Source organism: Schistocerca gregaria, chromosome 6, assembly GCF_023897955.1.
Source record: "Schistocerca gregaria isolate iqSchGreg1 chromosome 6, iqSchGreg1.2, whole genome shotgun sequence".
Taxonomy (NCBI): Eukaryota; Metazoa; Arthropoda; class Insecta; order Orthoptera; family Acrididae; genus Schistocerca; species Schistocerca gregaria.
The window spans coordinates 181,745,816-181,758,625 of NC_064925.1; positions in this window are offsets into that span (position 1 = coordinate 181,745,816).

The following is a 12,810-nucleotide window of genomic DNA, read 5'->3' on the forward strand; positions in this document are numbered from 1 at the left end:
GAGAGGATATAAAATTTAGAATTTCAGTGGCAAGAAAAGCGTTTCTGAAGAAGACAAGTTTGTTAATATCCAGTACAGAAATAAGCGCCAGGACGTCTCATCTGAAAGTACTATTTGTATGGAGTGTAGCTGTTTATAGCTAACGCCCTCTCTGCATTGGTAACACCGGTTCCCACCGGATCACCTAAGTTAAGGGCTGTCGGGCCATCTGATGATGGGTTCTACGCGAAACGCGCCAAATAAAGTCATTTGTTTATCAACTGTTGGCTTCTTATTTCGTAAACAATCAAGCGATTGTGCAGTACTGAAAATTCTGTACGTTTCTATGGAAATATTGTGTGGATTCAGACAGAAGCCTACGGAAAAAAGTTAACAACCGACTACGGTATAAGAGAATTAATCAGTTTCGTGAGGTTACACAGTAGCTCGGTAACGGTCCGAAGTACTACCGCTCACTTAAAGAACTAACGGAAAAACCAACAAAGTTACGCAAAAAAATACTGCGAGATAAACAGCAATGATTACAATATAGATTCTGAAATCACACAGGCGTGTTTACAACGTCCATAAAGGTATCATGAAAGTTTATTGCTTTCGATTCTGTACGTGCAAAAACACTCAGCAAATCACTGTACAGTACATGGTGACACATTTACATTCACTACCCCAAACAACATTTGTCCAGAAACAGAATTTTAAAAAGTGTTAGCAAGGAAATGTTTAACTCTCAGGGGGTTGCTAACTAGCACGACTGCCTTTCTTGGAATTTGGTTCGTTACGAAGTGTATGAACAGCAGTAAGTCTTTTTCATGTAGAATCCTAAGTTTTTATTCAATAATCCACTTCCTCTTCTCAAGACCTGTTCAACAACCTGTCACAGCGTACCATCCACGTAAACATGACGTTATTATAGTCTTAACTCAAAACTGACTCTGGCGCTCCATAACTGGATACTGTGCCTTTGCTTGGGGTAAGGTAACTCGTCCATTTAGTGGAGCTGGTAGAAAAAAATAGAAAGACTTGGAAAATGCAGACTGCTTACTCATTCAACCGTCTTCAATTGGAGATTTGTGTGGATACAGTGAAGGGAAGGTGTAAAAGTTGCTCAGTTGTGGTGGTCAAGATATATTAGACTGAATGACCAAAGTGCGCATTTTCCTGTTATATCGTTTTCTTCCCTATTTTTGTTCCTTCTCAATTTCTTTGTTCTGTTTGATGAGTCCAGTATTGTACGTAACACAATATCAATATGTCCAGTCTGTCTCTCTTCCTCTCTCCTATTCTGTCAGGGTCGTGTTAGCAACTAAATGTGTATCGTTCTTTTTCTACTATGCATAAGGTCACTGCAGAGGACTCATATGCGCCAGGAAGCACTGACATTAATATCCGTACTGAAGAAGATACGAATCACGTAAATATTCAAATTCAGTTGAAAAGGCATACATTTTACTGGCAATATACTACCTCAAACAACTGACTGATGTAAATGTTTGTTTACAAAACTTTGAAATGCGTTAAAGTACACAGGGAAAAGGTAGACTTTTACCTAAACTTATAACAAGTGTAAAAGCGCAGTAACACAACGGGTGAAAGAAAATGCTCATAAAGTTGGGCTATGAATTTTTAGTAGCGTAATTTCCTTGCCTCTAATAGTAATGGTGATCGTAAAGTTTTCATGAGGAGTTAGCAAAGCCAGCGAAAACAATTTCGCTTTACAAAAGTCGTCGACAAATAAATTTGGCGTGCAGTAATACTTATTGATCCCGGAGCTGTCATGCTCCCAACGAAAAGAATGACTGACAGTAAACTGAACAAGTACAATGCGTAATTAAAGAGTCGTTATCGATACGTAGCTCTCCACCTGAATACGCGACTACCGCACATACAGGAACACTCATATACATACGTACACTTACACTCATTCTCTCTTTCTCCCCCCCCCCCCCTATCTCTCTCTCTCTCTCTCTGTCTCTCTCTCACACACACACGCACACACACACACACACACACACACACACACACACACACACACACATATATATATATATATATATATATATATATATATATATATATATGTCTACATTTTATCCATTTTAAGTGAGGCTGTTTCCTGGCTTGATAGACCATAGAGTCCTATATCGAACTGTTCGTCTCGATGTGGTTCACGGCCTCCCAGATCGACAGGCGTCTTTTGTCGACCCACAACCAGCACGGAATTTGGCGCACAATTCCACAACGGTGGATTTCGACAGACATGCTGCACCATACACACTTTCCATTCTCCGATGCCTGTCTACCAGTGTTTGTTCTGAAGCAGCCAAGAAAAGAATGACAGCACGCTGGTCGTGTTTTGAGGAGTGTGGTAAAAACGTCGCCATAGTTCACGTTTCCCCATTTACCGTTGTAAAGACACGAATGCGCATTAATCCCTTACCATGATTCTGTACCCGCATCGGAATCGCACTATGTCGCATATACGCTGCAGCAACACCCTTAATCAAAAACTTTTTGGTCACGTCTATATCTTCTTCTCTCACCTTCACTTTTTATTTTTATTTTTATTTTTATTTTTATTTTTTCGCACTCTTTATCAACTGAGTGAGAGGTTTAAGGCTCATGGCATTTGCAACTCTTTACCCCCGTGGTTTACACATTTCGTACGTAAGTATGAACACTAACCTCTTGTATCTTTTGGTCATGATACTACGCGTTAAGCACACACACACACGCGAACACACACACACACACACACACACACACATACATACACACACACTTATGAACCAAAGTATTCTGACAACAGCCCACCGCGATACTGACAAGGGGAACTCCCTCCTCAGATTTAGTTGTAAGATGACCCAAGGTCCGTCAAAAAGTGAATGCAGGTCAAGCATGAAAACAGGAAGAAGGTGTACTGAACTACGGAGAAAGAAGCTAATTAGAAACAGTGAACCGTCCAAGCTCAATAAGTGCAACCTGGAGCGAATTAAAAGCACCACACGTCGTGATTGTGTCGTTATGGTGTTCGGCTGCAAACCGTGAGATCGGTGTTCAAATGCCACTCCATTTTATCACAAAAATATGAATTGTTCACTGGGTCACTGACGTATCTGTTCTCCCTCTGTAGTCGTGGCATTTCACGTACTATAGATTGGCTGTAGAATGAGGAAATCGGCCGTGCCTTTCAAAGGAACCATCCCAGCATTTGCATTTAGCAATGTATGAAAATCAGCGGAAACCTAAATCAGAATGGCCGGACGCGGGTGTGAACCATCGCCCTACCGAATGCGAGTCCAGTGTGCTAACCACTGCATCACCTCACTCGGTCATAGATCTGTCACAGAAATGAAAACAACATGTAAATGGCTGTGAACTATGCTACAACAAACGAATTAGAGAGTCAAAACTTCCAAAACGCAACGCAAGAGTAATAACATGTGGTACTTGTGTAGAACAAATTGGTGGTATATACGTCTGGAGGTCTCTTCCTTACACCTCGCTGTTGCAAACGACAAGACACAGACACAAATTTGAATATAGCGAACAAACACGCCAATGACTGGACGGAGAGTTCATTGTTTTACGAGAGAAAAAAAAGGAAACAAACACAAAACAGGCATGTGGGAAAATCGAACTCGGGTCACCTATTTAGTAGCCCTCTCCACCCCCAACCATGAGCACATGATTACACAGCCACGTAGCCACGAAGCCATAGCTCTGCAAATGCTCTCGCTCTGGCAAATCTTGACTTTCGACCATTCACTATTTCCATTTTATCTTCACAGTCCAGTACACCTTCCACCTTGTTTCATGGCTGATCTGTGTTCAGTTTTTGGCGGGCTGTCCACTGCACCACCATAACCCTAAATCTGAGGGGGATGCAATGGGGAGTTTTCACTATAAGCGCCGCCTGGTGACGATACGGACGCGTAACGCTTTAAAGAAAATATTTGAACGCTCTAGCGACAACACAAACGTTAACAGCCATTGGCACTGACACACGCGACTTTTACAAAGAGCAGATTCTTATGGTGTGTGTTGTGTACGTAGTTCCGCGTAGTCAGCGCGTACACAACTTTCCCACTAGAGCGCGCCCCGATAAGCACAGCAGCGCAGGCGCAGCGCTCGTCTGTCTTCGCTCTACGAGATGGCGCTGTCTTAGAGACGGGCTAAATTCTGCTTCCGCCGATCTGCGTATTAATATGTAACGAAGCCAGTGAGATTGCTGCTAACGTAGAACATTTTTTCCTCGCGGATCACACTAGTGCAGTGATACCTGAACGCTCGAGTTATTGTAACGAGTATACAGACCTCCGATTATTCAGTCTGCATTAGTCTGTAGTCAAGTTGCAGTCTGCGCCTAATAAGATTATCATATTCCTGTACATAGCATTGAAGAGAAATGTATAGACACTTGGTCAAGTATCAGAGACCAAAGGAACTGCAGATTGTCAATTGTAAATAGCATCCAGAACCAAGCTGAGTAATTTTTATGCTTGTCATTATTGTAATGAATGTGCGTAAAAATTAATCAACTTCTGTTTAAAGTTGGCCAACGTCAATCTGCTACTCTAAGCGTGCAAGTGGCATTTCTATCGTCTGACCTAACGGCAGAAGATAAACACGCCACGATAAGACCACGAGACATATTGCTGACACTGGCCTACTTCGTTAGAGCGACAAGTCAAATAATCTAATGGTGTGTGTACCGAAGCTCTTACAGTACGCACACCACAGTGTGTTGCACAGGAAACAGCAAAGCCGGTCGGCCGTGCACATGCAAAACTCCTGAGTAGAGCCGCAACACAACCGTGGCTACCGAAGACGACGATACGTTTCCTAGTAGCTTTAGTCAGTTTAGGCCGTACCCGCTTTACATATATTTTAGATGTGTTGCATACCTATGGACGCTACCTCATAATGGCCGGCTGGTGTGACCGATGGGTTTTAGGCGCTTCATTCTGGAACCGCGATATTGCTACGGTCGCAGGTTCGAATCCTGCCTCGGGCATGGATGTGTGTGATTTCGTTAGGTTAGTTACGTTTAAGTAGTTCTAAGCTATAGGGGACTGATGACCTCAGATGTTAAGTGCCACAGTGCTCAGAGCCTTTTGAACCATTCGTTCCACCAAATCGATGATCCTGTTGGGAAATGCCGTCAGTCAGATGATCAGCTGATTGAAGAATCAACTACTCCATGGTCACCCCATGTCGAAGCCAGGACCATCATCGTCAGGCCTCGCCTCACCAAATCTAGTTGCATTTCTGGAACCATCGGACATGATGACTACTTGTAGATCAGCTGCTTGCCTAATTAGTGGTGCTACTCTATGGGACTGGAGCAAGCTACACACTGATTTGTCGACTGCGCTGGTGGAACAACGATGTCGAAGGAATGATGGTAGTGGCTACCCAGGTAGGAGTGTTATAAAGAGTGGTAGGCTCCCGTTAAGCAGTCTTCCATGGATACGCCTCGTTGTGCAACACCGTGTAGCAACAAAGGCAACTAGTGAAGCAGAATCGGCGTTGCTGGGGCTGTGGCACCACTGCTGCAACGACCGGCTACTCAATCCTCGGTGGCTGACCTGATTGTCATTTGAATAACTGCAAAGGCATTCGCGATGCTATGCGATGCAAGAAAAGTAGATGGAAGTTATACAGAAATACGGGCTATATACGATATTGACGAGTCCAACATAGCTTAGCAACTGCTGTGTAAAAGGATTATTCGGAAAGTAAAGAACGTTTTGTTTTGATTACGTGACCGCATCCTCTTATCGCCACGCCAATCGACCACTGAATTTGGTACTCTTAAGCTCCATTTTGGCCGCAACTGCGATCCAATACGGTTGCTTGATGCTTAAGCGTCATGTGTGACAAAATTAATGAGATGAGCAGTGTTATCCGCTTTTTAAACGCTCAAAACGTCCGACCCAAAGATATTTCTAAACTGATAACTAAGATTTATGGTAGTGTGACAACGAAGTTTCAGTTTATAAGTGATTATGTTCAGTGGTGGACGGAAGAACGTTCACGAAGATCTCTTGGGTCAGCCCTTAATGGTGACTGACGGGATCGAAGCAAGGACTGAAACAAAAATAAAAGAAAGTGGGTGTTTCCCATTTAGAAGATAGCGTTCATTAAAGAACTGAGCTGAACGAGGTTGTTGGCGCATATCTGGGCTAGGTAGGTACCCAGAATTGCGCCAGACAAACACAAAACGAAACAAATGGCAGCTACCCCGACACTTCTCCGTCCCTTTGAAAAGGATGATGAAGAATTTTTTAATCACATTGTCACTGGTGATGAGATGTCACAATTAACATTAGTAACAAAGCTCCAGTAAATTTTATGGCATCCTTCCAAACGCCAAACGAAACTGAAAAAAAAAAACGAAATTATGGCTACAGTATTTTGAGATCGGTGTCCTACTCATCGACTACATACCTAGAGGTGAGACCACAAATGCAACGGCACAGTGTCAAATGCTTCAACTACTTCGCCGCACCATTAAGAAAAAGCGGCGAGAAATGCTAACCATGAACTTATCATCCTTCACGATAATTCACATCCGCACGCAGCGAGTGTGACACAGAATTTGCTACAAGGGCTTACGTCGGAAATGTTCCGGCGTCCACCATAGAGTGGACGACAAGCGCCTAATGTCGACGGTGTCTGTGTAGAGAAGTAGCTTGTGTATCAAATTGTAAGTAAAATGCAGTTTTGTTTAGTTACACTGATGATCCGAAGAAACTGGTACACCAGCCAAATATCGTGTTGGGTCCCCAGGACCACGCATAAGTGTCCCAACACGATTTGTATTTGATAATGTGGAGAGAATTTTGCGGGTTTAACTGTCAATGCAATTTAGCGATCGGTGTAAAATAACCTCTGGAAGTCCGAGAAAGAATAGGTGGATGGTGCTTCCATACCGGCGACATCAGTAATTCGGCGAGTAAATTGGATTAGAGCAAATGATAATGTTGGATTCATTAACATGTTTTGTGCTGGGATATGGGAGCCTCTACATAATTGTGCGAACATTTGTGTATGTTGAGAGCGGTATGGGTATCACGTGATGGAGTGGGTATCACGCTATGCCCGCGAGGAAGACTGCATTGGACATTATGATGCGTTATTTTCGTAACGAGATTCTGTTCGGGCATGAATTTCCTTGCATCAAGGCTGAGAGAAGACAAAAACTAGTACAAAAGCGCACGTTAAGTATTTCTGGGGAATTATGGAACTTACTAGAGTTAGACTACACTTAGACTTATTTTAGATAGCAATGTGACTTGAGTATAAGACTGATAACATTGCTAGATGCGTTTGCAATGGTATATAGCTAGCCGCGATGAAGCGTCAGTTTAATGTGATCAATGGTCGGTTAGAATTTCTAAGGAGAAAGCAGGTTCTGCTATTGTGGAATGGAATTCTGTAGCGTAGTCGGCGGACCGCAGTTAGAGTGAGGGTAACGAGGAACACCCTACACAGGCGGCCCTGCTTGGATGGCGCGCTCTGTAAATAAGCCGTTGATCATCAACGGCGTCTACATACAACTTTCGCCTGCATTCGGCTGCAATTCGCAGCTGCACTCCCGCCCGATAATGTCAGCCAAGCGTGCTAGGTGAACACGTATTTGGATAGGAATTTCTCAGAAATGAAGTATGAATTAGAAGTGGCCCCTTTCGAGACCCTGGTGTGAGACCTGTGTGTGGTTCGACACCTGATGGCTGTGCCATATCGTTGGGGTTGTGGACAGGATGTGGCGGAGGGTGCTTGCTGGCATTGATTGAATTATTTTGAGAGCAGGGCTGTAGGCTGTGATATGTGTTATTTGGTCAGTTTTACGAGTGCTGAGCGTGTCTAGACATAACTATGCTGAATTATTTAGGAGGAGTCTGAATGTCAGAACTGAAATTATTTGCTAAATTAGGAGCTGTTTGCGTGTCTGTAGAATCTGTATTGTGAGCGCAAGCATAAGATGGAGAGTGTTTTGCCTCAGTGTGATAAATACATTCGATTTCTAAATAAAATGTTCGAAAGTAAATTGAGTGGACTCCTTCCTTACTCTCGCCAGCAGCCTAGTGCAGCCTGAGCAATTTTAGCATTATTCTCGCCCCTACAGACCACCATCTGGGATTAGATCATAGGAGGGACGACAGTACGATCTGATGGCAGTAATGTGTACTATGTCAGTGGGACAGTAAACTTCTTGGTAGAGACACCGCATGCAAAATAAAGACTTGTGTTCAGATCTGTTTTCCTACCATTTTGCCCCACCATCTTCGATGACGTCTTGCGCTATGCACGTTAGTACACATTAGTACAGGTTAGCCTGCCAACATGGGTCAACAAGGGGGCGTGGTGCTGGGTTGAGGATCATGGTAGAGTAACTATTGGATTCCAGGTCCAGGTGGGTGTGGCATTGGTGAAAATTTATTCCACGTCCTAGCTTCTATGAAGTTAAAGCACCTGACTAATGCAGTAGCCAAAAGGAGTGCAGCATTCTAGGGGTTGGGGGTGCTGGGCCATGAATGAATACGGCCCTGATATTGGGAAAATGTGGAGCTTCTCGTTTGATCATTGAATATTGAAATCGTAAGTTGAGTTATTCAATTTGACTAAAATTGAAATGGAATTAAGTACTTTGGTAACTGATAGGTTAGATGCGCAATGTGGGTGATACTTTAGGTAGCATATTTACAGACGACTATGTCCACCGTATGTATGGAGGTGGCAGCTGAGAGTGTGTGACGTAAGCGGTCGGATGCCCGCAGGCCGGTGGCGCCGCGCGAGAGAGAGCAGAGGATCTTGTGTCATCATGTGACTTCACGGTAGCGCCCTCTGGTGGCCACGACATGAGCTAAGTCAGTTTGGCTTTGGAGCTCACGGTGAACACAGTGGGTGCTGTCATCTTTAATACCGGTACTTGCGTCATGATCTCATGTAAGGAGAGTGCCCTCTTGTGGCACCGATGTGAACTAAGCCATTTGGGCTCTGGAGCTCGTGGTGGATACGCCGGGTGCAGGCTTCATGAATGACGGTATTTGCGTCATGATCTGACGTTACAGTGGCGCCCTCTGGTGGTGACGATATGAACTAAAACCGTTGGAGTCCAGACCTAGTGGTGAACACATCTGATTGAAATTGGTTAAATAATGTCCTTTTTTCCTGTCGTTTTCTTTTCTTCGTAGAGATAAGTATGGTGTGACACATTATCATGTTGGAATTTAAACTTTGCTCCAGTCTTCTTGGGGATGGGGAGCGCGGCACTTTCCCGCCAGAATTAAAACTTCCTGCCAAAATCCGCCACCTAGATTGACGTCACGGCCGCACTCTTGGATGACGACACTGCCGCCATCTTGGATAATGGTGCTTTGGAATAGAGCCAGCCTAGTCCCAATACTACTGCCTAGTCAGTGAAAACTATTTAACTAAAACTCAGTACCGAAGTACATTATAAAAGCAGCGTAACATGAAATGCCATTTATGACTAGACACATCTACAAAAATTAAAGATTGCCCTACTCAGAAGAAAAAAATTATTGTTTCTTATTACCTACACTCTTCAATGTAGATTAACCTGCTTGCTTATCAAAACACTCGATAATTCTGACAACGAACTGTTTCCTCATATGAATGCAAACTAAGATCTGCCCCGAAATAAAAGTAAGTTACCTCTTGCTCAGCATATTGTTTTGTGTCTGAAGTAGTGACGTTCTCGAAACAAATTAGAAACCAGCATATGCAGCAGCTAAAGAAAACCTAAACCACTCACTACAAAATTTGCTTTTTACTTGTCAGAAACAATTTGTGGCTTCGTGTGGCGTGAGGTGCAACGCACACACGACAAAATATTCAATACGTTACTAAGAATGATGGAGAAGGAGACGGCCGGAGTGGCCGTGCGGTTCTAGGCGCTGCAGTCTGGAGCCGAGCGACCGCTACGGTCGCAGGTTCGAATCCTGCCTCAGGCATGTATGTGTGTAATGTCCTTAGGTTAGTTAGGTTTAATTATTTCTAAGTTCTAGGCGACTTATCACCTTAGAAGTTGAGTCGCATAGTTCTCAGAGCCATTTGAACCATTTGATGGAGAAGGATTTTACTTTAAAGACTGCCGCTCTTGAAAATTTAAATTATGATTATGTTAAAAAAGGCCCGTAGAACATAAGAAGACGGTAACATCAACGAAATTTTTCCAAAACAAAACTTACAGACATTCCAGCCAGATGCATTATTTGTGACATAATGAAAACAAAGAGATCAAAATAACACTAACACTTAATGTTATTTGTGAGACAAACGTTTCCTGCTATTAATAGCTCCGAGAAACAAAAATTTCTTTCTTGCGCATGCATTGGTTACCTTGGAAAACTACTCCAAACATCTTCTCAAACAGCAGTATCAATAGACTCAATAATATATGTCTACAAGCAAGTTCTCATCTTCATAATAAAGTATTGCAGATAATTTCTCTGTCATACACCATCATGAAATCTCTTTCTTTAAAACTCAATTGCTCGCTAGCGTGCCTCAATGAAAACGCCCCATTGTTGCACAACTGAGTGGCAACCAAGCGCACACTAGATTACATTCATCACAGAGTTATGGATTTTATTCACTACTCGTGTTGTGCACACATACATCTTTATCCCAGTCCAGGAAAGGTGAATTAGAATACACATGAAAACCTCACACCGTGGTTTAACAGCGCAATTCTGTGAATGCTCAGGAAGCAAAGACATCTGCACTCGCAGTACAAGAAAGATCGGGAGAATGAGGACAGGCAAAAGTTAGTAGAGATTCGTGCTACTGTAAAAAGAGCGATGCGCGAAGCATTCAACCACTAACACCGTCGTACCTTAGCAAAAGACCTTGCTAAAAACCCAAGGAAATTCTGGTCTTACGTAAAATCGGTAAGCCGGTCGAAGGTTTCCATCCAGTCACTCACTGATCAGTCTGGCTTGGCAACGGAAGACAACAAAACGAAAGTTGAAATTTTAAATTTAGCATTTGAGAAATTTTTCACGCAGGAGGATCGTACAAACATACCGCCGTTTGAGTCTCGTACAGATTCCCGTTTGGAGGACATAGACATCTCTGGGGTTATGAAGTAGCTGAATGGGTTGAAATAAATAAATTGCCAGGTCCTGATGGGATTCCAATTCGCTTTTACAGAGAGTACTCTACCGCACTGGCTCCTTACTTAGCTTGCATTTATCGCGAATCTCTTGCCCAACGTAAAGTCCCGAGCGACTGGAAAAAAGCGCAGGTGACACCTGTATTTAAGGATGGTAGAAGGACGGATCCTCAAAATTACAGACCGATATCGTTAACATCGGTTTGTTGCAGGATTCTCGAACATATTTTCAGTTCGAATATAATGAATTTCCTTGAGACAGAGAAATTGCTGTCCATGCATCAGCACGGCTTTAGAAAGCATCGCTCCTGTGAAACGCAACTCGCCCCTTTCTTCACATCATATCTTGCGAACCATGGATGAAGGGTATCAGACGGATGCCATATTCCTTGACTTCCGGAAAGCGTTTGACTCGGTGCCACACTGCAGAGTCCTAACTAAGGTACGAGCATATGGGAGTGGTTGCCAAGTATGTGAGTGGCTCGAAGACTTCTTAAGTAATAGAACCCTGTACCTTGTCCTCGATGGTGAGTGTTCATCGGAGGTGAGGCTATCATCTGGAGTGCCCCAGGGAAGTATGATAGGTCCGCTGTTGTTTTCTATCTACATATATGATCTTTTGGATAGGGTGGATAGCAATGTGCGGCTGTTTGCTGATGATGCTGTGGCGTACGGGAAGGTATCGTCGTTGAGAGACTGTAGAAGGATAAAAGATAACTTGGACAGGATTTGTGATTGGTGTACAGAATGGCAGCTAACTCTAAATATAGATAATTGTAAATTAATGCAGATGAATGGGAAAAAGAATCCTGTAATGTTTGAATACCCGATTAGTAGTGTAGCACTTGACACAGTCACGTCGATTAAATGTTTGGGCGTAACATTGTAGAGCGATATGAAGTGGGACAAGCATGTAATGTCAGTTGTGGGAAAGGCGGATAGTCGTCTTCGCTTCATTGGTAGAATTTTGGGAAGATGTGGTTCATCTGTAAAGAAGACCGCTTATAAAACACTAATACGGCCTATTCTTGAGTAGTGCACGAGCGTTTGGGATCCCTGTCAGGTCGGATTCAGGGAGGACATAGAAGCAATTCAGAGGTGGGCTGCTAGATTTGTTACTGGTAGGTTTCATCATCACGCGAGTGTTACGGAAATGCTTCAAGAACTCGGGTGGGAGTCTCTAGAGGAAAGGAGGCGTTCTTTTCGTGAATCGCTGTTGAGGAAATTTAGAGAACCAGCATTTGAGGCTGACCGCAGTACAATTTTACTGCCGCCAACTTACATTTCGCGGAAAGACCACAAAGATAAGATACAGAGGCATATAGGCAGTCATTTTTCCCTGGTTCTGTTTGGGAGTGGGACAGGGAGAGAAGATACTAGTTGTGGTACGAGGTACCCTCCGCCACGCACCGTGTGGTGGATTGTGGAGTATGTATATAGACGTCCTACGCAATCATTCATACCGCCCCTGCAATTACTGTAAAGTAATTTTAGCAAGCACGTGCCAGTGTGTCTTCCGGTAGTGAAGTTCTGAAGTTGAGCTGAGGGGACGCCGACGTGGTCTGCAGTGGTGTCCTGGCAGGCAGCGCTATCTGTCGCCTGCGGATGACCGGGGTCGCTCAGGAAGGCGGCAGACAAAGGCGCTCGCGTTGCCCCGCTCTCCC